Source organism: Motacilla alba, chromosome 2 (genome assembly GCF_015832195.1).
Source record: "Motacilla alba alba isolate MOTALB_02 chromosome 2, Motacilla_alba_V1.0_pri, whole genome shotgun sequence".
NCBI lineage: Eukaryota > Metazoa > Chordata > Aves > Passeriformes > Motacillidae > Motacilla > Motacilla alba.
This window is the reverse complement of record NC_052017.1, coordinates 51,365,517-51,391,296: the sequence shown is the minus strand read 5'-3', so window position 1 is coordinate 51,391,296 and position 25,780 is coordinate 51,365,517. Positions and strand designations below refer to the sequence as shown.

At 40.1% G+C, this 25,780-nt stretch overlaps 1 protein-coding gene across 3 annotated transcripts in view; it reads right to left on the bottom strand.

The window, feature by feature from the left end:
• Positions 1-25,780, bottom strand: part of EGFR (epidermal growth factor receptor) — a 158,194-nt gene that overhangs the window by 54,375 nt on the left and 78,039 nt on the right. The window contains exon 1 of one of the 3 annotated variants that reach the window (XM_038128770.1): positions 10,022-10,722. The exons of the other annotated variants lie outside the window; for them this stretch is intronic. The gene's annotated coding sequence lies outside the window, so the exon portion shown is untranslated. Of the gene's footprint in view, positions 1-10,021; positions 10,723-25,780 lie in introns of those variants that run through there. 3 annotated transcript variants of the gene reach the window in all.

Sequence of the window (25,780 nt, the reverse complement as noted above, 5' to 3'; positions counted from 1 at the left end):
TCCCCTTTATGAGGACCTTCATCTAATAGGCCCTCTGAAATTAAATGAAGAGGCTTGTCATTTAGGCATAAAAATGCACATCAGCTCTAAGGGCAGGTCCTCTATATCAGGTATATTTTTAACCACCTTCAAAGCATACCTTTAAAGCTATCAAATGGATTCATGTAACTTGCAGTGGAAACCAGCAAAGTGCAACTTACTAGCTGTCAAATGATCAAAATAATGATATTTAAGCTTACAACAAAGTACTAGAACAGACAGGACATTTGTCATCATGACTAACCTATTAGAAAGAGAAAGAACCATGCAATGCTTTCCCTAAAGAAAACAGGGTATGAACTATCAGAGGTTGGAATAAGTAAGTGACATTACGTAAGTTTTATGTAATCAATCACTCAAATAGAAATATTTCTAATATTCACAAGTTCCTCAGCTCTACAGAGAGAAGGGATGGAGAAATTACTCAGTATTGCTGGGTTGAGTATGTTTACTGAGTATGTTTCACTGAGTAAGAATTCAAGAGGGAGGAAAGTTCATGTGACACAAAAGGAAAACCAAATCTGCTGCAATGTGCCATGGGAAGTTATGGAAAGGAAAGCTAGGAAACAGGTGAGGAGTTCAAACAGTGCTCACATGCTGGCACAGGTTTTCCCCCAAGAACAGTGTTTGCAAACCCATACAATGCCTAAAAAGTCCAATTTCAGCTTAATGACAGCAACATTTGGGCACTGGAAATTCTTCTGCAGAAGATAATGATTTTGCACATATCCAAATACTTTAATTTAAAACACTGTGAAAAACAACCTCATGTGGCTTTAGCAAGTTCTTGCTCAAACAGTGTGGTTTGGAGTAATGCAGTTGCTGAGATTAATTCCAACTTTTAGACACACTGGGACCAAAACAATGACAGAGTTCTTAAAAATACTTAGATGGAAACTGTAATTGCAAAAATTACCAAAACTAACACCCTAGTGGAGAAAAAGAATATGCCTTGAGGGAAAGCTTTCCCAGATGGTTTCTTATTTCTATTTACTTCACAAAAACAACTTTTCCAGATAAATGTAATTTTAGATTTCCTTCCATGACTCCAATTAGGAGTGGAGACCTGCCCTTCAATGTCAAAAGTCACATCCTAAATTGCAAAGGATGGAGGCATCATGACAGATGGTCTGTGTGCTGGTGAGTGCATTTGCCTGAAAGAACAAATAATCACATACAAATCAACTTGCTTCTGGATGAAGACCTCACCAAAGTCACAGTATTTCTGACAACAAGGGATTCAACCTTATTAATTCCCCAGGGTGCTTTTTTCCCTCCCCAATATCATTTACTAATATTTCTATTGTTCTTCTTTGTTGCCATTATTTAATTCTGCATGTATGTTTATTAATCCTCCAGAGATTAAGGCCAGACCAGGATGTGCTGAAATCAGTCTTTCCACTGGCTTCAACGTGAACTGGATGGGGGATTAAATTCTTCTCTTGCTGATGTTACCGGTATAAATTTGGAGCAAGTACATGGACAGGATGAACTAACCCAGATTTAAGGTTTACCCTCTGAAAGTCTTAGGATAAAACTGCTGTTGATACTCATATTTTCTGTAAATACAAGCAAAATTTCAAAGAAACAGTAATTGTCACCTTGCAATTTTCTATAGTTTGGGGAAAAGTTGATTTCCAAAGGTGAATAATAGATGGGAATTTTGAGAGAGGGTATTTCCACTGAGGTACTGAAAGATAACCTGAGTTTAGCTCAGTTTTCTTCATGTGGTTTTGTCAGTGATCTCTAAGAAGACTTCAAATCATTGCTGAGGATTCCTGCAGATGACACAAGCATTGCTGGAGTTCTAAATATCAAGGAGGGACAGATGACCTGCACAGGCTGGTTTGGATAATTTAGGAAAATAAGCTCCCTGAACAACAGGGACTATTACATGAACTATAGCCAAAGGCAAGGAGTTACTTCAAAGACTGCAGAACACATAGTAGGCAGAAGATGGGGTCCTGGGATGCAGTTGCCCTGAAAAAGACTTGGGAATGAGGTGACCAGAGGGAGAAACCAGGATCCACTGGGTCCATCAGAGGCAAAATGATGAAGGAAGGGAGGCAGGCACTCGCATTAATCCCTGGTGGTGCCCCAGCAGGCCCTGAGGGTGGTTGAGGGTGGTGGCCTCTGCACTGGAGGGCTCTCCTCTCCCTGCAAAGCAGCTGCCACCTGGGGCAGCTGCCACTCCCAGTAGTACCAGGATGCTCCCCTCAGGCTTCACCAAGCTACATTTCAGCCCATGCCCCTGACACATGGCCAGTGATTAGTGCACTAGGATTTTGCCTTGACTTATGCAGGCTATTTATTGAGAATGATGGCTGGAAAGTCAAGCTCCCCAAGAAGTCCTCCCCAGCAGCTGGGGTGCTGCTGTTGGGATGCTCTTCCCACTCACACCCTTTGGAGAGGCTGCTACAAAGGTAACTAAGAGCTTGCATGAGGCTTTCTCTTTTGAGCTACTGCTCAAGGTTAAAAGGCCAGGTCTATTACAAGTGCAGTAACCAGTGAACTTAAATAATGAGTAGTTTATAAATGAATAGTTTATAAATATTAGACACAACACTTAAAAATTTTGTACAGAAAACCACAGAGGCCCCTCCCCCCCCTTTAACCATATTTAGAGAAACTCAAGCCATACTGACTGTGCTATGTGAAGTCAGCAAGGACTCTAAAGTGCCCCCAAGAAGTTTTCCCATGGGAGCCCAACAGAGCAGGGTGATCAGCTTGGCTCTACAAATATATCGGTATCAGGACAGGCAAAATGATGAGTTCATGCCCTAGCTGGCCATTTTTAGACGCATTTTTAGACTACATACAACAGAGCAACTGAAGCTGGATGCTATAGTGTGCAAAATGGGGCTCTTGCAGACAAAATGCCAACTGCAGCTTAGACAGTCAAGTGGAGTACAGCACAGGGAAACACCGCTGAGTGCTATGGAAAGGAATGAGACTTTGGGAACCACTGAAGAGGAAATTAAGGAATGGGGGAAGGGCAGAGTTGATGGTATATCGGTTATACTGAATGGAGGTTCTACCATCCCACTTACTCAGGGTCCCCCAAGAGAAAGCATTGCCCATGCCTGTGTTTTAGAAGAAATCCACATACTGACCAAAGCAAGTTTGCCTTACACTGCACTGTGTGTACCCAAACAAGACCGTGCAAGGGGCAATAGACTCTGGCATCAGTCCCAGCAGCTCTGTGCACTACAGTGGCTTGTTTCCCCCAAGGATTGGACTGTCTATCAGGTAGCACAGGCCCTGGCCAGAAGTCCATGGCTGCAGTCTCCATACCCTCCAGCTTCATATACCAGCACATCTACTATGTTCATTGCAAAAAAAACTGTGTGCATCCGCTGGGCAGAACTCTGGAGTGTGAGAAAGATTGTCACACAGCTCCATTCATGTGAAGTTCAGGCCCTGGGAAATGGCTCACAGAAATGGAATGGTTCTCCTGGCATCCACTGTGAAGTCTGTATTGCTGTGTGCTGCAAGTGGTGCAAACAGTCTGCATAGAGCACAATAGCAAGCAGCCAAAAGACCTCCAAAAATGGGCATTGAATCTGGTGGCACATATCTGGCAGGGCTGTGGCACCTTAAGATCTACACCAAGATATTTGGGAAAACAAGTGGATGACAATGTGTTCCATGGTTCTAAAAACCCTATATTCTTCATTGTTGTTTGTTCTGGCAACATGTATGAAGCAGCAGGATTTTATAGCACAATAAAAAGAAACTGAAGACGTGTGGCCATGAAAATATGGGATCAGTTGCTAGTTACATCAGCACTGAATTGTTTAAAATTGTTTCAAAATGAGTTAACTTGAGAAAAGAGAGTTAAAGGCATTAAACTGTGCTGTGAACATTTTAGCATGTGGGATTTCTTGAGACACTGCAATTGCATATTTCAATTTGTGCCTTCTGATGAAAAAAGTCATATGTTTTTCTTTATTTATATTAAATCAAGTCTAATGTTGAAGTAAGCTGTAGTTCTCATGCACGTATTTCTGAATCCCCTGAGGTGTCAATTCCATGTGAGCGCTCACACACTGGCTCAAAAAGAACAAGAGAAACCACTTGCAGCTGATTCCAAGTAGAACACTAAAAGCTTGCTATTACAAATACAAGACATCCTTCTTTTTTTTCACCAATAAATATATGATTACACATACACACACACAAACATATATATTTTATATATATATATCTGTAGCTCTCCCAGATAAGCAGACGGACATCTCTAGAGATGCAACATATGTGGATTACTGCTGAAACACAACAGCAACCACACAAGCTTCATCTGCTGCCTTGAACTACACTTGCCCACCTCCATGATAACCCCAACCACTTCTGTGTGTGGTTCTGCCCACTGAGGACACGGGAAGTGCTGCCAGCACTCATGCTGAATGCTGCACCGAGCCTCCGGGCCAGCGCAGCTGCATCAGTCCCAACGCTTCCTCCCAAGCTGGTCTACAGTAAGTTCCATCCTCCTATGGAGTCAAGCTGGAAAGCTACAGGAAGATCTATGCCTCAAAGTTCCCTACGGGACATCTTGTCTCTTGAGAATGAAGTCACCTTCTCAAGCAAGACTAAAACAAGGCAAAAACTGCAGACAGGACTAAGATAAACAGCATTTACTGCTTCAAACAATAAAAGGTACTGTTAAGTCACTACTGTATCAAATGTCCTGTCAACTGACTACAAAGAACAAATGCGAGCTGATAAAAAGCTTTAAAAGTTTGTTTTCAACAACTGTGCATTCATGGGAATAAATGCTAACAATTACTCTAGGGCTTCCAGACGAAATTTGGATATTTGTGCATGTTGACAAGCAAGCAAGTTAATACACGCTGCTGGGTTTGAAGAGCCTCTGGTAATATTTAAGTTTAAAAGGCATAGCAGAAGAGCATATTAGATGCAAATGAGGATCATCTTCTGATCTTCATTTAAACCTTGACTAAAACTCAGTGGAAAAACTGCTATTGAAATGAATGGGATCTGAATCAAGCACTTATTTCACTTAATTTAACTGTGTGAAATTTAATAAATGAGGTAAATAGACTTTCTACCACCCTTTATTCTGGAAGGAGGAGAACTACAATTACATTTTGAAAGCCCAGCTAAAAAGCCACAAAATGCTTTAACAGCACCTGGGTAAGTTTTGAAGATGAAGAACAATTTATCTTCAAAAGTCTGGGAAGAAAAAACATTGAATTCAGTCGTTGTTACTCTAAATGTTGCAAGTTATAGCAAGTGGACTGCTTTTAGAGCTGGTCTTACTTAACAATAGGGAATCTCAGGCACATTTAATGCCAGAGTTTAGTTCTGTGAAGACCTGTAAACAGGTCTGAACACTATAAAAGGTATTTGAAATGCATGATTACAGTATGTTTCATGCTGTTCAAACTCCAAAGAAGTTCCGTCTCTATCTCGTGATTTGCACGGTTCCTTCCTCATGTCCTTTCACCCTTTTCAGCAAAGCAAAAGCTCCATGGCTTAGTACGGAGCCCAGAAAAACTGCCATCTGAACTCCAGAAATATAATGTAATACTGGATAAAGCCCTGCTAACACTCTTAGACTTCTATGATCATAATGTCCATTCATGCAGGTCACAGAGAAAAAACTTCTGAGGTTTGTTTGTTTGTGGGGTTTTTAAAAAAAAAAAATTGTCTTTGAAAATACTAATAAAACAAATATTGAAAATGGGTAGGTGAAACTTTTTTCTCTGAAAAGAACAAAACCTCACATTTATCAAAATGCTGTGCCTTGCATTAAACTGTGTGTCTTTTTAGGTCAAATTATTATTTCATATAAACTCAGAATTAGTGGCTGTTTAATTGTGAACAGTTTCAAATCATAATAAAGATGACTGCAGCTGCTAAATATTGTTCTGCAACTCATTTGTCCCTAATGTTTGAGGGACGGTCTTTCTCGAGGACCTTTTCCAAGCAACAAGGCAGGAAAAACAATGCACAGCTTTATCAAACTTGTCACCACCCACATGCAAATATGAAAATCTAGAAGATGACATGCAGATAAGGATTAAAAGAAAATCTGCCCTTCCATAAATGACACAAACCTGCTTTAACACATTCCACCCCCACAGAAAAATCTTCCAGAAAGAAACTGTCCCATCAGTTCAGTGAATGTGGGGAATAAATGTCCCCTTGCATACAAAAAGCTGGTAAATCAGCTACAACCTAAACGCCAGCACAGAATGTGAAAATGTTATCGGCAGCAGACGGTTGGACTGTGCTTATCTTTGTCAGAAGTGTCTTGAGGGAGAAAAAAAATGCCAGAAACTTTTTACTAGTGCAGCAAAATGCATGAAGAGACATGAAAACCAGAGACGACTGACTGTAGAACTGATCTCACTTGCTCCTGTTCCCATCTGCTCCTCTGCTTCTGCAATGTTCCTTCTACAAAAGATTGCACTCAAGAGTTTTGATGAATGGAGGAATTTTTGTCATCCATTTGGTTTGGGCTGGTTTTTTTTCCACTCTGACTACAAATAATCATCTTTTACCATTTACTATATTACAATTTGGAAACTCGCTGCTGTACATGGGTCTCTGGCTTTGTTTCCTGGAAGAAAACAAAGGGAAACAGAGCTTGGAACATCCCAGTGCAAGCTCCGGCACCAGCATCACTGCTGTGGGGCATCTTGGAGGTGTTGCAGGAGGATTGGCCCTGCTCATCCACCAAGCGCAGGCACCATGTACGTGTTTGTTACTCCAGTGCTGCTAGGATGCCTTACACCTTCCAAAATACCTTCTTAGGCACCTGCCTAAGAAACCCACTTCCTTGACTTCAGCTTTTTGTGGGAAGAAGTTTCTTGAACAGTAAGACAATTTAAATCACATTCTAATATATTTCTGGTACATTGCTTGGAGATGCCACATTTTTCTCCAGCCCGTATCTTTGGTGGAAATTCAATGAAAGGAAGGATTTCTGGAGTAGCAATCTCAGAAGATATTAGAGGCAAACAATGTTAAGATTTGAGATCCATCACTCCAAGAATTTGCATGCTTGAATCTTCCAAAGACTTTTATGGAGTACTAAAACTACGAGGGGAAAAAATTCTGTGAGGTAGGCATTTATGTACCTCAGCTGAAAAAAAAAGCCTAAAAAAACCCATCAAACTTTGTTTTCCAGAAAATGACATTAACTTCAGAAAGATTTGGCCTTGGCCGTTGCATCCCAGAAATTTTCCAAAATTGCAAAATGGTCACCTTCTGCGCAAATGACACATCACACAGCCAACTCTCCCGCTCCACTGCAAAGCTGCTCCCTGCCTTGAGAAATATCTTCTGATAAGCCTTACTAAAACCAGAGCCACCTTATCTGGGAAAAATGACACCTACCAGGTTTTTAAAGCCATAGGTCTGTTTGGCTGCCTTTGATGCATTTGCCAGTCTTCAATCACTATCTATCTATCACTTCATGGAGGAGCTGCAGCAGCTCTTGTGAGCCCAGTAAACTGCCTCACTGCAAGCGATGAAATGCTACCAGCCCCAGAGAACAGAGCAGCTTTGTGTGTTAGCAGCTTCGTGTTTTAGCAGCTCTGTGTTGCCTTCGTCCTCACCACCCAAAATGTGGAAACAAATACTCATAATGAACAAATAAAATGATTTCTTCCATGGGCTAGGAAATGAATTTTGCAGTGTTGAATGCGAGACTGTGTAGTACTACATTGGACCATATGGCCAGTCTTGGAAAACTAAAGCAGAACAATCCTGTTCTCAATACTAGAACTAAAGGTCTGCATTACAAAACTTCAAAAGATTAAGACAGATTTTCCAAAGTAGGAATAGGAGTTTGGCATGTAAAACATACAGCATGCCAGTGGGAGGTGGCCATCAGCACTGGCTGTTGAAAATCCTCTCTTTAAGAGGGATCAGCACTACTCAAACAAAGATGGAAGTTTTGCCACTAAGAAGTAAAGTTTTCAAGACCTACTATGCCTCCATGAAGGAACATTCTGAAGGATTAAGTGCCCCCATTTTGCCCCAAATGCAACATCACTGTGTTGATATCAGTGTTGCATTAGGGCATTGACTTCATTTAGTTGCACCAGGCTGCAGTACCTTGGAGCAGTATCATCACTTTTAAGCAGAATGCAAAATGATGTTAAAAATAATGGTAAAAGAAAAAAAAAAAAGAAAAATGGGCTTAGAAGAGACAGAAAACAGCTGCTGGTAGATGCATTACAGCCGCATTCAGCTTACAAGCTCCCCAAAGGCTCTGGTACAGGAGTTAAGCAATCCCTTGGGAAAATGGAGCTTCTGATCTGGCTGTGTTATACAGCCACAGGATGTCTCTGCTGTCACCAGGTTTGCTTTTACAAGACAGTGCCCGATAGAAGGGGGTTGTGTTTTTTAGCTCTTGGATCTCATAAATGAAATTACTGAGTTCTTTCAGAGCTTTGCCAAAATAAGTTTCCATTAAAAGTCTCAAAACTGTCTATGGAAAGTTTTTGCTATGCTTTACTGAACTCTCCCAATAAATGGCAATGCCGTTTATACTTGTGGGAAAAAGCTCTGGCAGTATGCATCTATTCCAGATAACGTGCTACTAACACAACTCAGGGAAGAAAATGTAGGTCTCAGAGTAACTCAAATGTGGTGGGTTAGGGTGTTGCTTTTCCCTCTGCATGTTGGAGTCCATTGTTCCAAGGAGGAGTCCCACAACCCTTGTAACTGCATCTCACAGGATGTGACTGATGTGCTCTGCCAGATGCTGGAACACAGCAAAATACTGGCCTTCTGAAACCTCCAGATTAAGGTTGCACTTTTGTGAGGAATTAATCCTACCCAAAAATGTGGGGATGCTCATGAACACCAAACATATTCTTACCTGCTCCTAATAACATATGCCTTCAAGCATGCAAAACTGTTTGTCCTTCTTTTTCCATTTAAGGGCATTTATTTAAAATTTGGCTTTCCATCAGGAAAGGAAAATAAATTTTACGCTTCTGGAATACAAAATTCATCAAGCGGAAAATCTGCATTGGCCTAGATCAGTGACCATGTAAAGATGAAGCTGCTGAAGCCCTGATGGTGATATTGCTGCTTTTGAAAATTCTGCCTTAAAGCCTTATCCCATTCTTTTTGGTTTCAAGCAATTTTTTAGATTCAAATTTGACCGTAAGTAATCAAACCCTATACCACAGAACTGGAAGGCTGTCTCTTGTTGGAAAGCATTTCACTGTGCCCATTATGCAAAAACTTATGGAGAAGCAACAGGAGTTCAGAAGAAATGACAAAATGTGCACATCTCTCAGACAGGGCACTGAAAACTTATTTTTTGACTGCTTTTAGGAAAGAGATGCTATTAGATCTCTGTGGTTACTACTGCAAAAGTGGATTATCTCATTCATTCTAAGGCATCATTTTATGTGCTTCCTCAACCAGAGATTTTCAATTTGTGCTCAACACCACCCTGGGAGACCCTGGACTATTTTCATGCCTGTGAAAGCTAAATAATGAAAATCAGGCTTACACTTGCTAGAGAGATCTGTACCCGACCCCCCTTAGAACTACTGGAGGTGCTTGCATATTGAGCAAAGCTAGAAACCACTGGTATGCATAAACTGAGAACTCCTTTAAAGCACTTCCTACCACTGCCTGACCCCCTGCACCCCCCAGCACTGTATATTCACACACACTCATATATAACATATATATGTATATATATATGTATGTATATATATATTTTTATATATATATATATATATATATATATATATATATATATATATATATATAACATGGCCTCTTGATGCTTGATGCCACTATAAATCTACCTGGAGTACTTAGAGGTCAGACTGAACTGCAGGAGAGGGGTGGTAAGAGTATTACACACCAATTTCCAATCTCTGCCTGATCATGAACAATGCCTACCACTGTCTCCCATAAAGTCTCGTGTGCGTATGCACAGACCCCTTAACAAGAAAACACTTTCAATCTTGCAAATGCTTACAGGAATATCTCTATGCAGGCACTGCCATTTCTTCCTCACTTATTTTCAAGGAATGTAAGTCATCAGCTTTAATTGAAGCAGAGCAAATAAGTTTTTTGTTCAGATGAATAAATACCCTTCTAATTGTGCAATGAATATCCCAAAGCTGAAGACACAGTGAGCTCGGAAGTGCTCTTGAGTGCTTCAGAGAACAGAGACTCGGTACATTTTATAGATATGTATGATACTAACAGAGAGTTGACTGTGAGTGAAAAACAATCCTGTTTCAATTTCCACCAGAGTTTATCATCACATAACCCAGACACTGTAACTATTTCCCTGCTATGATGTGAAAAATTTCTTTCCTTGTTCAACAATTGGTTGGAGAAAAAGGGTGGGGGTGGGGGAGTTATGTGGGGATGTGGAGCATTATGTTCTGCAATGACAACTGCTCAAGTTAGTGCATTAATTATTTCTCAGCACTATCATGTAACAGTGTGTCCCTAAATAAAAGTAGTCAGCATATTTATCAGTGACTTAAAAATGTACTTTATCCTCTGTGGCACAATACTATGACTCAAAACAAAGTTCTGAATTCTTCAGCCAGAGTTTTTTCATCTAGGGTCATGCTCCTGTCTTGATTAAGAAAATAGAAAAGGTTTTTGTTTGGTTGTTTGGGGTTTTTGTTTGGTTTTTTTTTTTCTTTTGTTTGTTGGTTAGTATTTGTTGGGATTTTTTCCCTTTTTTTTTTTTTTTTAAGCAAAGCACAGTTTTTTATTTAGGTCTGTTATGAGATAAGATATTTACTACTGAACACGTGCTACAAATACATGACAGAGCAATAAAGACGATTTAATAGCCTGGGAATCTCCTGCTCAAGAGGGATAAGAGGTCAAAAGTTATGGCTTTGACATATAACATATGCTTTCTGAGTGCCTTCTAATTGCAGGAAGTATTTTGATTTCGCAATCTTACCAATATTCCTGAACTCTGAGGTATTTCTCAAAGTGATTCACTCACTGGGATTTAAAAAATGGACACTTCCTCTGACCACCTTACCTTAGAACCAAGTGCCTTCATGAATGTGTACTTTAGGAGGTCATGGACATCTCCTGAGGTATTTCCCCTCCTGGAAGAGGACTGTAATAATTACATTATATGCAGAGCACTGCCAACGCGGGGACAGATCAGCACCAGTATGCCAGCCAGGGGACAAACAAGCAGCGAGCCCAGCTGTGCTGCACTCTCACCCAAGCCCTACCAGTTGCCTGCCAGATGGGCTCAAACCCTGCCTCTGCATGGGCAGAAAACCCATGTCACACCATTCCTAACAGCTGGGTGCTGCTGAGTCACTCATGCCCAGGAAGGGGAAGAACCAGACACAGCTGCTTTCGAAGGACTCACTGGTGTGAGCTGTCACTCGATCCTCTGCCGTCAGCAGGCACAGATAAGCAAACCAACAGCTATTCGTCCTCACTGCATAGGCTACAATGTCCCTTTATTTGCAGACAGTTTAAGATTTCAATAGAGACACCGCATAAATCAAATTTCTCTACAAACATCTGGGTTGTAACAAGACCTAACTTGCCTGTGATTTATTAATTTACAAACAACCAGGAAAGTAATAGGAATGAATGACACCAGTGACAGCTATAAGCAGATTTCTTATCCATTAGAACCTATAGGGTCATGTGATGTTTCTACAGGTTCCCTGTTTAATGCTCATGTTCAATTCAATGTGTGCCATGCCACAGCCCTCTGGAAACACATGGAGCCCTGGGAGGCAACAGGGCCCTCTGTGCCTCCAGACCTTCATCCCTCTGATATTTATGAAATTTGCTTCTAAATGTTCAGCCTAAACTCAGGCTTTACTATTCAGACTATTTGTATAAGTTGTGCTAGCTAGCATTGTTCTTTCCATTAAGGTAGCTTCTTCCCAGTCTGATATTGTCTTTTCCAATGCATATACCATTACAGTTTATTTTGATTCATTCAATTCTCTTAGCCCTGTCTCATAAACCAGCATATTTCCCTGGTTTTCATTTTATTACATCCATCCAGTTAATATCCATATTCCATAAACTGGGGACCAGAATTATATACAGTGTTCCTGCCAAGGACTTAGCAGTCTATTGTAAATGATATTAATGCTTTATCACTACTGGGACTTTCTGCACAGTGTATCCTTATTTTCTGGGTATACACTTGAGCTCGCCCATTCTTCCAGATTGAAAAAGAGGAAGTATGTACTTTTGCATTCTGCACAATTTTATTTTTTATTCAATTTCTTAGCATACTCCAATTCTACTCAAATGCCACTCAAACCTTCCTCTTCAGCTCTCCATTGTGAAACATCACTGTGAGAAACACCTATGCAAAGATCTTTAATGAAAATATTTAATTAGACACATCCCAAGAACAATTCTTAAGGATACCCAGTAGATATCTGTCTCCAGAGCTTTCCTGATACAATCTATTGTCTAAAGAATAGACAATAAAAAGAGCCTAAAGAGTCTATCTTTAATCAACTCTCTATCCAAGCTTAAACTCTGCTATTGAACTTCACCTCCTTCAAGTTATGTAGTAACTTCATTTCATTACTTGGGTTACTGAAGTTCAGGCTAGTAATTATCTCCACAAAATGGAACAAAAGCAAGAACCCAACCAATCTCACCAAGAAAGACAACCTGGTAGAACTGATCTTTGCTAACACAACTAAAGCTTTAGACTATTTTCCATTTACTTCATTTACCATAATTTTCTTTTCCTTCAAAGCACTTTCTGAAGGTGAGCATGATCTCAAAGGCAGAATAAAGGTTCTAAAGTTTCTATAGCCATGTGGCTTTCCTCACTTCTTGAAAACATGGGGGCCTCATTTTATTGCACAGACATGTAGAATCATGATTCCTTGATGACAGATTATATTGCTTACTTTTAAAGTAAAGTGTTTATCACTCTTTTTAAACTATACATAATAAGAGTTTGAGCTGGGTATGCTGTGACTGCAGAATGATTGGAAAAGTGGAGATGATACATTTCTCTCAATGAAGATTTAAGATTGTGAAATTCCATTAAGAATTACTTTCCTGCAGATCTCTTTTGGCCATATACCTTTTACATGTACATGTAAACATCCTGTCTGTCTTCAGTACCATACAGGGCTTTCATGGTGGCAAAAGTCAACGTGATGTAACTTGGAGCTAACCTCTGATTCATTTTCTTCATAACTAATGTAAGTTTCTAGCATTCATGCCCTTTGGAGAGAAATAAGGAAGGCTGGTCTTTTGAATCTAAGTTAATTTTTAAGGGAAATATAATTGGAAAAAAAACAAACTCAGACAGTCATATCTGTGTTGCTGAAGCTCTATGAGCTGTACCTGATAAATTATCTGTCTGTGATGCCTCAGAAAACACTCTGCTACTTCCTGCACACCTTGTTTGTAAAGCTCTGTTTACTTACCTGTTACTTTTTGGCTAACTATTAACCACAATTAACCTGATGGACTTTTTTCCAAACAGAACAAATATTAATCAGAAAAGCAAAACTTATCCAGTAAGCCAAATGCAAATGTTGTCTCAGGCAAGGTCAGAGAGGTCATGTGGAGCAATAAGACTTTATTTCTACATGCACTACTTCGTTCATTATTGCTGATTGAAAATTAGGGGCACATAAGTAGAATACCAGAACTGTAACTTTCTGTTTATTATGGATTTTTTAAAAGGTATTATTTACAGAGTGGTTTGGGAACTAGTTTCAGATTGGAGGGAGAAAAAAAAAGCTGTTTTCTAGGCGTGCTGACAAAAACATTTTAAAATTCACTGCAATGCTACTGACAAATTTTGGGGTTTTTCTTTCCTACTGTCTGTTTCTGAGCAGCAAGTAATAAAATATTTCAGGAGAGCAATGGATGTTGCATCCTACCAACTACTCCTGCATCCTTTGCTAATCACTCGCTGGCATCTCCTCTTGCTCTGATACCTAGGGTGATGGATTCTGTCCCCTTCACTGTGTCCCTGTGGGACAGACCCACAGGGTTTATACCTGTAACACAGTCTTACTGATTTGAGACACCACTTTCACATGTGAATAAGTCTTGTCTCCTGAAGTTTAAAAAAATCACTAGAAACTAAAGCAGGCAAACCCAAATTTTGTATTAATGGTGCCAAAATTAGCCCAGGCTGAGGCTGAAATAAAAAAAATGCAAAAGAGGCCATTAGATGATACCATAAATGTTGGCAGATCAGTCCAACTCCCATCTTTCTTGGCTAGGGGAGGAGGTTTTTCAGCAGATAGTGCAGACATCTAAATCTGAGAGCTCAAATTGTAATAAAACATTTCACTTTTCCCAGACGGTGTTCTCCTATTCAAGGATGTTTGTGAAACCATGCTGCCAAATCTGTGATTTCACAAACTTTTCCACGGTGATAACATAAACAGTGAGTAGTGATTTATCTGAGGGATCAAGCTGCCCTAGAAGGGGAATGTGAAAAAATGTGCATTTGAAGACATTCTCCCCCCTGAGGAAGGATGAAAGCCCATATACATTCATGAAATGAACCATACACCCCAGATTTGACAGAATTCAAACTTCTTTTGGTGTACTTTCTGAAAATCCATATCAAATTCTATGAACTGAAAAAAAAAGCAAAATAAAAAGTCTTTTTAAAAAACTGAATTAGCTCTGTCTTTCCTCTTAATAAAGCAAATTTGTGAGATTTACACAGCAGAGCTTTAAGAATATTCTCCATAACTCACTGAGCTTTCACTCTTCCTTTAAACTAGTAGATGATGGCTTTCTCAGGGAAGATCAGATTTTGCTCTCAGTTACATCTACATCAAAACAGAAGTAGTGACACTGACTGGGACAAAATTATTCCAGATCTACATCTCTCTCAAGGGCAGCACCAAGAAAGAACACTTTAAAGACAATCTAGGTAATTAAGTCCAAATTCATCACACTTTTTAAAGTTATTAGCAAGAGGAAAAACTGGACTTTATATGCTTGTCTTATTGCCAAGGAGCACTCACTATAAAACTCCCTTGAAATCAAAACTGAATGAGCACATATCTTGTAGCAGGGAAGTCACGGCAGAAAGGAGAGTAACTTTACAAACTTTGATAATTGCTTGATCTGGAGTTTTGATTAAATGGTCCTTCCAGTATGAAATTATCCTCAAAGAGTGCCACACTTTTGAATTCTTTCTCATATTTCCTTAATGGTTTTCACATTTATTTTCTCTACTGCAGTCAAAACAACTTTTTTGGCAGTCCTATCTTCCTGCAGTACACAGCCTGTGTGACCACTCTTATCCCCACAGAAGGCATCTGGGACTACATCCTCTCCTGGATGAAAGTGAGAGCATCTGTCTTCACCATTGAAATTAAATATTACTCATTTTTGCAGAGCTCTTAGGACCTTGGTTTAAGTGCTGGGAGAAATGGAGGCTATCACACAGGGCTGCTTATGCAATTATCAGGTCATGTAGTCACAGTACACAAGGGGGTCAGAGGAGGGAGAGATGTGTGGCCAGTTACCTGTCCCAGCACATGCATCTTGTCCTGGTGCCTTTCCCTCCATGCTCCAAAAAACCCCACACAGAAGTTTACAGCACCTAGTGCTGCTTAGAAAAACCATATAATCTGAAAGTGCTATTTAAGCTTTGTTTTTCTCCTCAAATGAGATGCTCAAGTGAGTTAAAAAATTGTGATAAAGCTGCCTATAATGTAACCTGTCCCATAGTTTATCATGTACTTACTTGAGTACCACTTATAGTTGGGCAGAATCATGCAGGGAAACAAATGCACCAGAAAGGAGAAACTCTGTCTTAACACACTGTTCTGGAGGTCAAATGAGAATCAGCATCTCAAAAGCAAGAGGAAGAAATTATGATCTTGCATATATTGGGTAATTTTTTCAGTGTGCACCATCACCACCACTCCCTGTCTGAACGAGGACATAGTACTGAAGAGCCAGAAGCCTGGAAAGACAAATATTCCCATTATCAATATAAGGGCTGCATTCCTTGCGATCAGCCACTGTCTGTTGCTAATCAAGGTTTTTTCTGTACGTATCCTCAACCTTGACTCCTTGTGGTTTTATTTTTTTTACTTGGTGCTTTCCCATTGAGATTCAACTTTTTCTTTAAAGATCTAACCTCTTTAATCTGCCTTCTTCCAAACCAGCAGCCAGAACACAGTGAACCAGAAGGCTGTTCTACCAAGGCATCTCAAAATAGTTAAGAGAAAAAGGCAAAGAGGAGAAAGGTCTTGTTTTAGGAAAGCAAAGCCCAGGAGTGAAGAAGGCATGAGCTTACTGTGCAGCGAGTAGTGCACCTGTGAGCTGTAGCTTGGGTGGGTTGGCACGGGCCAGGGAACATCTCTCCATCACCCTTGTGCCCATCCCAGTGCCAACACTGCTTCCTTTCCCACTGCCTGACATCACCACCCAGAAACTCCCAAAAGCAAAATCCTTTTGCCTTCTTATCCACATCATCCAAAATCATTTGCAAGCTGAAAATAAGGGCTATGACTCACTCAGAGTTCATTTACCCAGAGCAAATGTGATAACCAACAGCAGTTATTGTTTGTTAATATATGGAGCCTTGTGTCCTATCGCTTTATTAAAATGTCTACATGTATTTATCCACATTCAGGAGGTGTTTAATCTTCTCTGTGACCACTAATAAAAAATCCCTGACAATATTTGATATTAAAGTACTATGCCTTAGTGAAGTGCCAATTTCCAGGAGCCACTAGTAAAAACTCCATTGTGAACATACATTAAAAATTAAAAATACTAGATTACCTGAGTCACATGAAAAACAAATAAACCCCACCACAAACAGCACCAGAAAAAATATGCAAAAATCAAGACAGCAACATTTTAAGGATACGTTTTACTGTTAGGGGTTGATGGTTTTGTTAATGGCAGCTAAAGGGAAAAGAGTTACTGGGGTCATCTGTGATGGCAAGAAGGTAAGAAGTAGCACCCTGGCCTCCCAACACAGACACCAAGTGAATTGCAAAGAGGAGAGATGACACTGTCCTTGCCTCTGGCAGCACTGCTGAGGCTGCTCCCAGCTCAGCTCCTGGTGCTGGGGTCAGTAAGGGCATTTTCCAGTAAGGGCGGAATCACTGCTTTCTGAAGAATATACCAGTCATACTGAGTGGGTATTGTTAAAAAAAAGAAAATAAGTACCTTTCCAATTACTAAAACATGTAAGTCCTATCCTTCCTTACACCCTTGGCTTTCTTATAATAACTCATACTTATCTGGGGCCACTGAAGACCCTTTGCAGCAAGCCAAGTGAACCCAGCTCACTCTGCACAACTGGATTTCTACTTCCAGCCCCAAAGAGCCACATTGAGAGGTTTCTCAGCCACCACAGGGTGCTGAGAACCATCCTGCCCAATATTTGGTGGTTCATGGTGTAGTCACGCTCCTGAGAGGCAGGGCTGGTGCATGACAAAAGGCCAGGTAAGCATCACGGAGCAAGACAAAACTTGCCCGAGCATGACAGCTGGCTGAAGCCAAGGTTACTGTGGGCTGCAAGAGCTCTTGCCCAGCCATCCCAAGCCACAGCTGAGCAGAGAAGTCAGCATTCTGCTGCAATACAACATGCCCCCCAGCTGAGTTTAATCAGAAATAATAATAAAAAATTAGATTCACATACTGACAACATACATAGGATTTGGGAAGGGCAAATGAGAAAGGGCGACAAACAGAGTAGGTGCAGTCAGCTGCTCACTACTAACTCAGGCCAGGGTTTGCCCAGCCACTGAGTCAGCTTCTGGGCTGTGAACAGAAAAATTCAAACATCATCCAGTGAAACTTGACATGCAGGAGAAACATCTGGGCACTCACTTGGGGCACAGCCTCTTCACTGGATCTGTCACCCACTCGAGTCTGCTTTTCACATTTTAGCGGATGAGAGAAAAACAGGGCAACAAAATCCCTGAGACACAGGGTGGCGTCAGCTCTCCCACCCACAGGTGCACTCCTCCTCTGCCCTTGCTGGCTGCTACCCAGCAAGGCACTAGGAATTTGATAGCACAAACTCGTCCTCAATAAACATGTCACATCTCATTTAGGAATAGAACTATGCCCAGCAAGGGACAAGGGAGTTACATATCAGGTATCACCCAAGATTTTATTGCTGCTGGTACCATTCATGTACAACTCATAGGCAAACGATGCGAGGCCAAATGGGAATTACTCACAGTATTTGGCATGACACAATGCTTTACCATGAAGAAACAAAGGTCACTTTGGTCCACTTGATGCTGGTGACTGAGAAGTCTAAAGCCAGTGCAAGTTATTGCTTCTTCAGGCCTCTCTGAAATACATGCTAGAGCCATTGAGGTGCCCCTGGGGACACAAACATCTCCGCCACCTCCATCTCTACCACCCTCTAGGGTGATATCTGCTAGGATGTGGAGGCACCAAGCAGGGCAAGAAGAGAATAGTGATAAAGAAATCTAACAGAGTTTTTGCACAAAATCACCACCCAGCTCTGATGAAATTTTTTGAGGAAACAAAGCAAATCATAGCATTAGGGGATGATCGTCATAGCCGATCAAGGCTGCTAATTGTCAAAGAGGCTCCAATGTACACATATATATCTGACATTACACAGAGTGGAATGTGAATTTTCCTGTGGACTATGATACAGCTCCCTTCTTAATTTCCAGAGAAACAACAAAATTTGAAATGGTCTGTATAAAATAATTCCCTTAATACTTCCTCTGACTGACAGCATAAGGGGACCACCACAGGCCACATGCTTAGGATTACTATACCAAATTCTGCCTTCACTTAACAGAATCTTTTGACTTGCAGAGATAAAGACATGAGGAAGAACACAGTCCACAGCACATAGCAAATAACAAGAACTATACGTGCAGTTACCTGTGCCCTGAAGCAAATACATGTCCCTGATCTGCTGCCATGGGAAAATACCCTGTTGAAACTACCAGCGATTCAGCCCAGAATTTCACATCATGTTTGTGCCTGCAGCACTGGCAAGAACACCGGAGGGGTTTTCCCTGTGGATGCTCAAGTGCTCCTGGTGACAGGGTCTCTGGCCTAGCCTGAAACATGCAAGGAAGTGCTTGTCCAGATCCATTTTTATGGCTCAATTTCAGAACTGCCTTAAATAATTAGGCAACATTAGTCAAACTGCAGTCAGGAACATGAACAAGGGCAGTGTGAAGCCGGTTTCAAAGAATGGTAAATCCCCATGCGAATTTGAGAGTATTTTTTTAAATATCACTCCTTTTTTTTATCATCTGCATAAATGACAAAGTTAATACTCCCAGGAAGACTGACTCATTTGGGAAAAATCAAGAGCTCCCAATTATTTCTCTTGTACCTGTCCCTTCTTGCTTTATTTGTAAAGAAGAGAACAACTATTAACCAATAGACAATGTGTTCATACTACCCCACCTTCCTCTTTAAAGCTATCAGAGATCACATTCTATTCTTCCCCTCAAAGATACACAGCTGAGCCTGCCTCTGCACACAGAAGGGACTTTGTATGAGCAGTGGCAAAACTGATATCTTTTTTCCCTTCTCAGCACTAGCTTAACCCTGTCAGTTTCCTCATCCTTTCTGCTATCAAAATCTATTTCATGGATGAAACATTATTGAACCCAAGATCTGAGAAGTCTATTTTTGGAATTTGAGAGGGGGAATGGGAGAAATACAACTGCTCATAAAAGATTATAATTTTTTTGCAACCTTTCTTTTCTTTTTAGCAAATTATCAGAGCTCATTGTCAGTACTGGCACATAAATACATCTGCAATGACACGTGTGGTGAAAATACCTTTAAAAATGCAAATTATTCATGCCCCATTAACTGCGAAGGGTGCACCTGTGTGCCGCTCTCTGCAGAAGGGATTGCCCCTGACTGACCCAACAGAGCCTGGCCTTCCAGCTTAAATCCAACACAGCTGCCACATGGACATAGGACAGGAATTTGGTGGCACTCAAAACTGTGACAGTGACTTAGTGAGAGCATTTCTCTGGGAAGGTTTTGTAGAGAAGTAGGGAAGGGGATAGCAAGATCTCTCTACTTCTTTTTTTCCTGTTACAGGCAGATGCCTCCTTTTCAGTGTTTTGTGGAGAGAACAGAAAGTCAGTATCTAGTTACTGCTCTGTATATTTACACAGCCTTTAAATATTTTTATTAGCTCCTAAGCAGTTCATCCTGCCCGCCAGTGACTTGCTTCAGGGCCTCACACAACTGTCTGGTAGGAATAATGGTGAAAAAAGGTGACTTAATTTTATACCTTTTTACCAACAAACCCACTCACATTAGGTCTTCTCAAATAAAAGCAGAATTTCACTAGGGAAGGTTTGAGTAGAAGGGGTGGTTATTCCCATTCTGCTCTCTGCCTTGTGTTTACCAGAAGTGGCAGAATTACACAGAAACGAAGCAGTTTACACGACCACCTGAAATAACAGGATTTGTACTGTTTTAACTCCATAGGAGTTGGTGACTCACCAGCAAAGATACTACACTTCAAATAAAGATATTCAGCTCCATTTTTTTAGTTTAGCAATTGAGCCTAGCAGGAGAGGGAAGAGGGGGTCCAAGCTGTCATTACTCTATTAATATTCCTTCAATAATTAGCTGCTTCTCACAGTTTTCACCTTTTAATTCCATGCCAGAAAGCAAGCCTTTCCATGAACAACATACCAAAAGAGAGTGCTACTATTTTAAAGTGTCTCAGTGTTCGCAATATGAACTTCTCTGTGTAAACAATGAGATCTTCTCTTGCCTTGAGAGAACCAGATGTTTCAGAAAAAAACCCCAGACCTTCTCAGATGGAAGACAGTTATAGCAGAGAAGAGATTCATCCACCAGATTGACTGGTAGACTTTTTTATTGTTGGTGGAACAGGTCGGCTTTTCACCTTTTCATTTCTTCTGGCTAATCTGCACTTTTCAGGCAGAGAGGCATAAATCAGTTTTTCACAGTCATGTCTTAATAGAGAAATCTTCAAATGCAAAGCTATATCTTCTACTGTGCCTGTCCCCTCTTTCCTACAGAAACTGTCCTTGCTTTATTAAGATGCTGGATATGATTGATTGTAGTTTCTTGGTTTTTTCCTAACTGCTAGCTAAGGTTCATGGACACTGCTGGGCAGCACATTCAACAATACTGTCTTCTCAAGGAGCAAACAGAGAGAGAAAGAGGCTATAAAGATGATTCTGTTCCTCCTGACAAAGCCTGCTCACATCCCACCTCTGAGCATGGGTTAAAGTGAGCAATGTTTTGGCTGTGGCTTGCTCAGAAGGGCTAACAGAGCAGGGATCAGCCCAACAGGACCTTAATTAGTATTTGCAGTGCTAATTTCCAGTGGCAACATGCTGGACTTAGAGATAACTGAGAGGTCATCTTACAGTTTCATTCACCTCATCAGAGGGAAATCAGTGTTCAGAGTGATACTGAAAGATTGCATTTAATTAGGCAACACAGAAATAACCAACACAGCCCTGTACAATGTCCAAAGAAGTAAATATCTGCATGATTTTCTTCCTCTTACTATCATGAATCAAAGTTCAATTTCCTGCTAAGGTGATATAAACTTCTTTTCCCGAGGTAAAAATCCTGTGCTTTCCCCCTGGCTCTTTTTGTTGTTGAAAGAAAACCTCAGAATTACACTAGTGAGAAATGAACTTGCCCTCTCTTCTGTCTTAATAAGAAAAATTGACTGTGGGTAATTGTGTTGTCTATCTTTGTAAAAGCCAGTACAGATGTAAAATGTTCATGGCCGAGCTCAAATTATCTTTCACATGATGAATGAGTAAAGAGGAATTGGGTTTCAATACTGAAGTCAAGCACCTGATTTTATTCTCTGCCTAGAAAAACACAGACCTGAATACTGGCTACTGCTAAAGAAATTAAAATCATGATGAAATGAATTGACTGTAGTTGGGTACCAGAAAAACATGGAGGCTTTGCACCGTAGGCTCTATGTCTTCTTATAAATCATCAGTAAAGAAAATATATTTTTAATCCTGTTTTCTAACAGGTTCACTCAAGGACCCCGAAGGAATCCCATTTTCACATGTGTTTATACTTACATCTTTTCATCCTGGTGTCCTCAGAATAGCACAAATTAAAACCAGAACCCCTATAACAAGTACCTAAGCAAATAATACAAACATGGTCTGCATCAAAAGAACCCGGACTACAGGATCTCAAATTTCTTTAAAATACAGCTGCTGGAGCTACCATCCACACAGCTATCTGTTAAAATCTGTTAAATTGCTCACTCAGAAAGGATAAGGCCTGGTTTAGTATATGAAAGAAGACCACCATAAAATTAGAAAATAAGGAACAAGCTGAATTGCTCAAATCCCTTCACCAGCTATGACAATCAAGTCTCTTCAAAGAATCTGCTCTGCTAGGTAGGCTCAAACCAAAGCCTGAAAGGCAACAACCTGCAGTGTCTGCTAGACCAGGAAGAGAAGACTTTTCCAGACTTGCCAGCTGAACACTCTCTCCCATGTTCTGCGGGTTTGACCTGTCTGAACCAGGGTTCTGGAAGATCTCTGCTTCAGGAAAGGAGCACAGCAGCCACCTGGTCACATCTGCCTAGTGTTCAGCTGAGATGATCAAACCATAACTTCCTGCAACATCTGCTTGGAATTCCAGGTTTTGGGCAGAGGAGCAACTTTGTTGAAATGTGTGTTCCCAGACACAGTATTTCTAGGAGGGTTGCAATGATTACCTTCAAAACCAGAAACACACACTCTGCCATCACTCATATTACTACACAAGAAAGTACATTTCTGGCACCATTAAAAATGTATATTTTAAAAGAATTTCCCATCCTGTTGTTATGCAAAAATTGCTTGTAGGCAGTAGACTACATAGCCTATTAAAAAGCTTACAAAACGACCCTAGAATTGATGAACAGACAATCATTTAGTTTTCCAAAACATTTCCAAGTTGGTAAACATGACCCTTCATTTGCAAGGAAACAGAGAAGTTGCCTCTACCACTCTCTTGCCTTTCAAATCACTCTGCAGAACACCCAGAGGACTGTAACAGTTTCTTCCTCATCTCGTATATTAAAAATTCAGAAATCTTTCCTGCCTAAACTTAATGGAAATTACAGAGCAACAAAACTTCTTTCTATCTTTTTTGTCACCACTCACTATCAAATAACTTTTTGGAAGGGTCTGAAAGTGGTAATGCATAGACCAGGCTTTCTAATATGTTTGGTTTCCTAGACTGGGTAAGTCTTATATGTTAATACTCTTCATATGAAATCCAGATGGATTTCATATAACTAAAAGAGACAAGAAAAAGTGCATAGGATTAGGGATAGCAAAAAGGTAAGATGCTATAGTATGGGGAAAAAAATGTTCCTCCTTGTGGTCTCCAACTAGACTTAGTAGTTTGGGACCACAGAATTTAAAAAGAACCTAGAGCACGCTTCCAGCGGCTGCACACTTTTACTGTTGGAGATTTAACAATCTCTAATATTTTATATATATATATATATATATATTATACTATAGACACTTGAAGATTCTATTAAAATCCTAAATCATCAAGACTGCTGTTACCAACACAATTATCCTAAACAGCAATCTGTTCAGACATACACTTTTTTCTTTTTTTACATCCCAGACAGACTGGTGACTATCTGGGGGTGGAAGATGTGCTTATATTTCAGTTGTAGGCAGTTTCCCTCAGAAAACCTCTTTGCCAAAAAATTATGATCACCTTATTTCTTCAAAAACAATATAATAAAAAAAGAGAGTGAAAAAGATTTGATATTAAAATATTTTGAAAATGTTCATGCACAAAATAATCTTCAAAGGTTGTTTCTGTCTTTTCTCAAAGTTTGAATTATAATCATCAGGAAAAGGCCTCCTATGTTACAAAGGCCACTTGGCACATGTGAGAACTACAATTCTAATAACAACTATTACAAATAATACAATTAGTTATTCTCTATAAAAGAATAAAGTTATTTTTGGACCTGGTAGTGTTATTTGCAGAGTAGTATATGCCACATACTCATTTAAGTTTGTTATGACATAGCACCCTGCAAAAGAAAACAATAAACGTGAGCTCCCATAAGGGTAGGGCTCTAGAGATAGTGGCATGTCATTTTGACTCCTTTATTGGATGGTTGAATTATGATACTGAGCACAATCACTGAGTTCCCTCACACCAAATAACAAGGGCAGAATTAACTTCCAAGAGTCTCATCAGAAACATATTTAAATATACACACAACAGCTTCATAGCTGCACTTAATCTTACATGCAGCCAAGATCCCAATGACTTCAGGGGAGCAGAATCAGGCACTTAATATTTGCTGAGCCACAAAGTTATACCATATAACAAAAGCTAAGTATCTCTCCAGAGCTTCAAATACTATTAATCTGGGAAAATGCATTCATAGATGCCAATAATTCCACTTACAAAGTAGACGGTTATAAGAAGGACAGCTAGTATGCATCTCTGCCCTGAGTTTCAGCTTCATATTGTATTCCCACATTACCTTCTTCACAATGGCTTAGCACAAAACTCACTTACTTATACATATGCTCTGAAAACAGTTATGGTAAAACCAAATTACAAACAGAAAGTAAACTTAAAACAGCAATTAAAAAAATATAGAGGAAATCTGCACACACAGCTGATTTCCCTCCCTAAGCTTCTACTTAAATATGTCTATCACGGCAGCAAACCCCTTATACTCTTCCAACATACTTCATATTTAATTCAGTAGTACTAATAAGCATTTGAGTAACAAAATGTTAACTGTAAACAAAAATGTCCTGTTCTTCTTTGCCCCTTCACCAGAAGAGCCAAAAAGCTTAATTCTACGACACAGGTATTATACTTTTTTTCAATGCAAAGAACTGGATCAAAGTTCAGAGGCTGAGAATGCTGAAGAAAAACAGACTGCAGATCAGTCGGCTGCTGTTAACCCAATTCATTTCTCCCTCATACTGGTCTGGAGAAAATAACAAACAATTGGTTTGGGACCAACATTCCTTTCATGCATCAAATCGGCACTTCTTTTATCTTGCTGGGAAGCAAAAAAAAAAAAAACCCAAAACCCTAACACCCAGACAGACAAATTATAACAAATGTTCATACAAGACATCTCTGATATAACAGTATGCTGAAAACATCTGTACAACCAGATATAGTTCCTGTGTGCAAAACCCAGCTGAGATTGCATGGTCTCATGACCGTGATGTCATGATCCACAAAAGGAAATGTACATCTATACAGAACCCTTGAAGTTATCAAAATTCAATTTAAAACTAAAGGAGACATAAAAGAAAAAATTTCTGGCCAGATCCATCTCAATGATTTATTGGACAAGAAGACTTCTTTGCTGCTCTGGACCTTCAGCTTGGGAGAACTTCCGTTTAACTGCACCGCAGATCACAGCCATATTACAGGGCTATCCAAGCAAATCACCACCAGCACTGCAAGATGTGAGAGGTGTCTGATGCTTCCCAAAAAATGGAGAAAAAGGTCAGTGCACACAGTCCTTAACCAGGTGGGATAGAGTTGGGAAGGTGCTCTATTCATGCACTAGGTGTCAATAACAGCAGCGATAATGTGCCTGTTGCTTAAAAAAAGGCTGAAGTGTCTGCAGTGTTTTAAGCAAAAGGAGCAGTATCTTGTGGACTGGTAACATTACTGGAAAAAATGAGACTTTACACTTAAGTCAGTGTGGATCTCAGTATGGAAGCCTCTTGACCAGCCCCTCCTTATTTTAACGTCA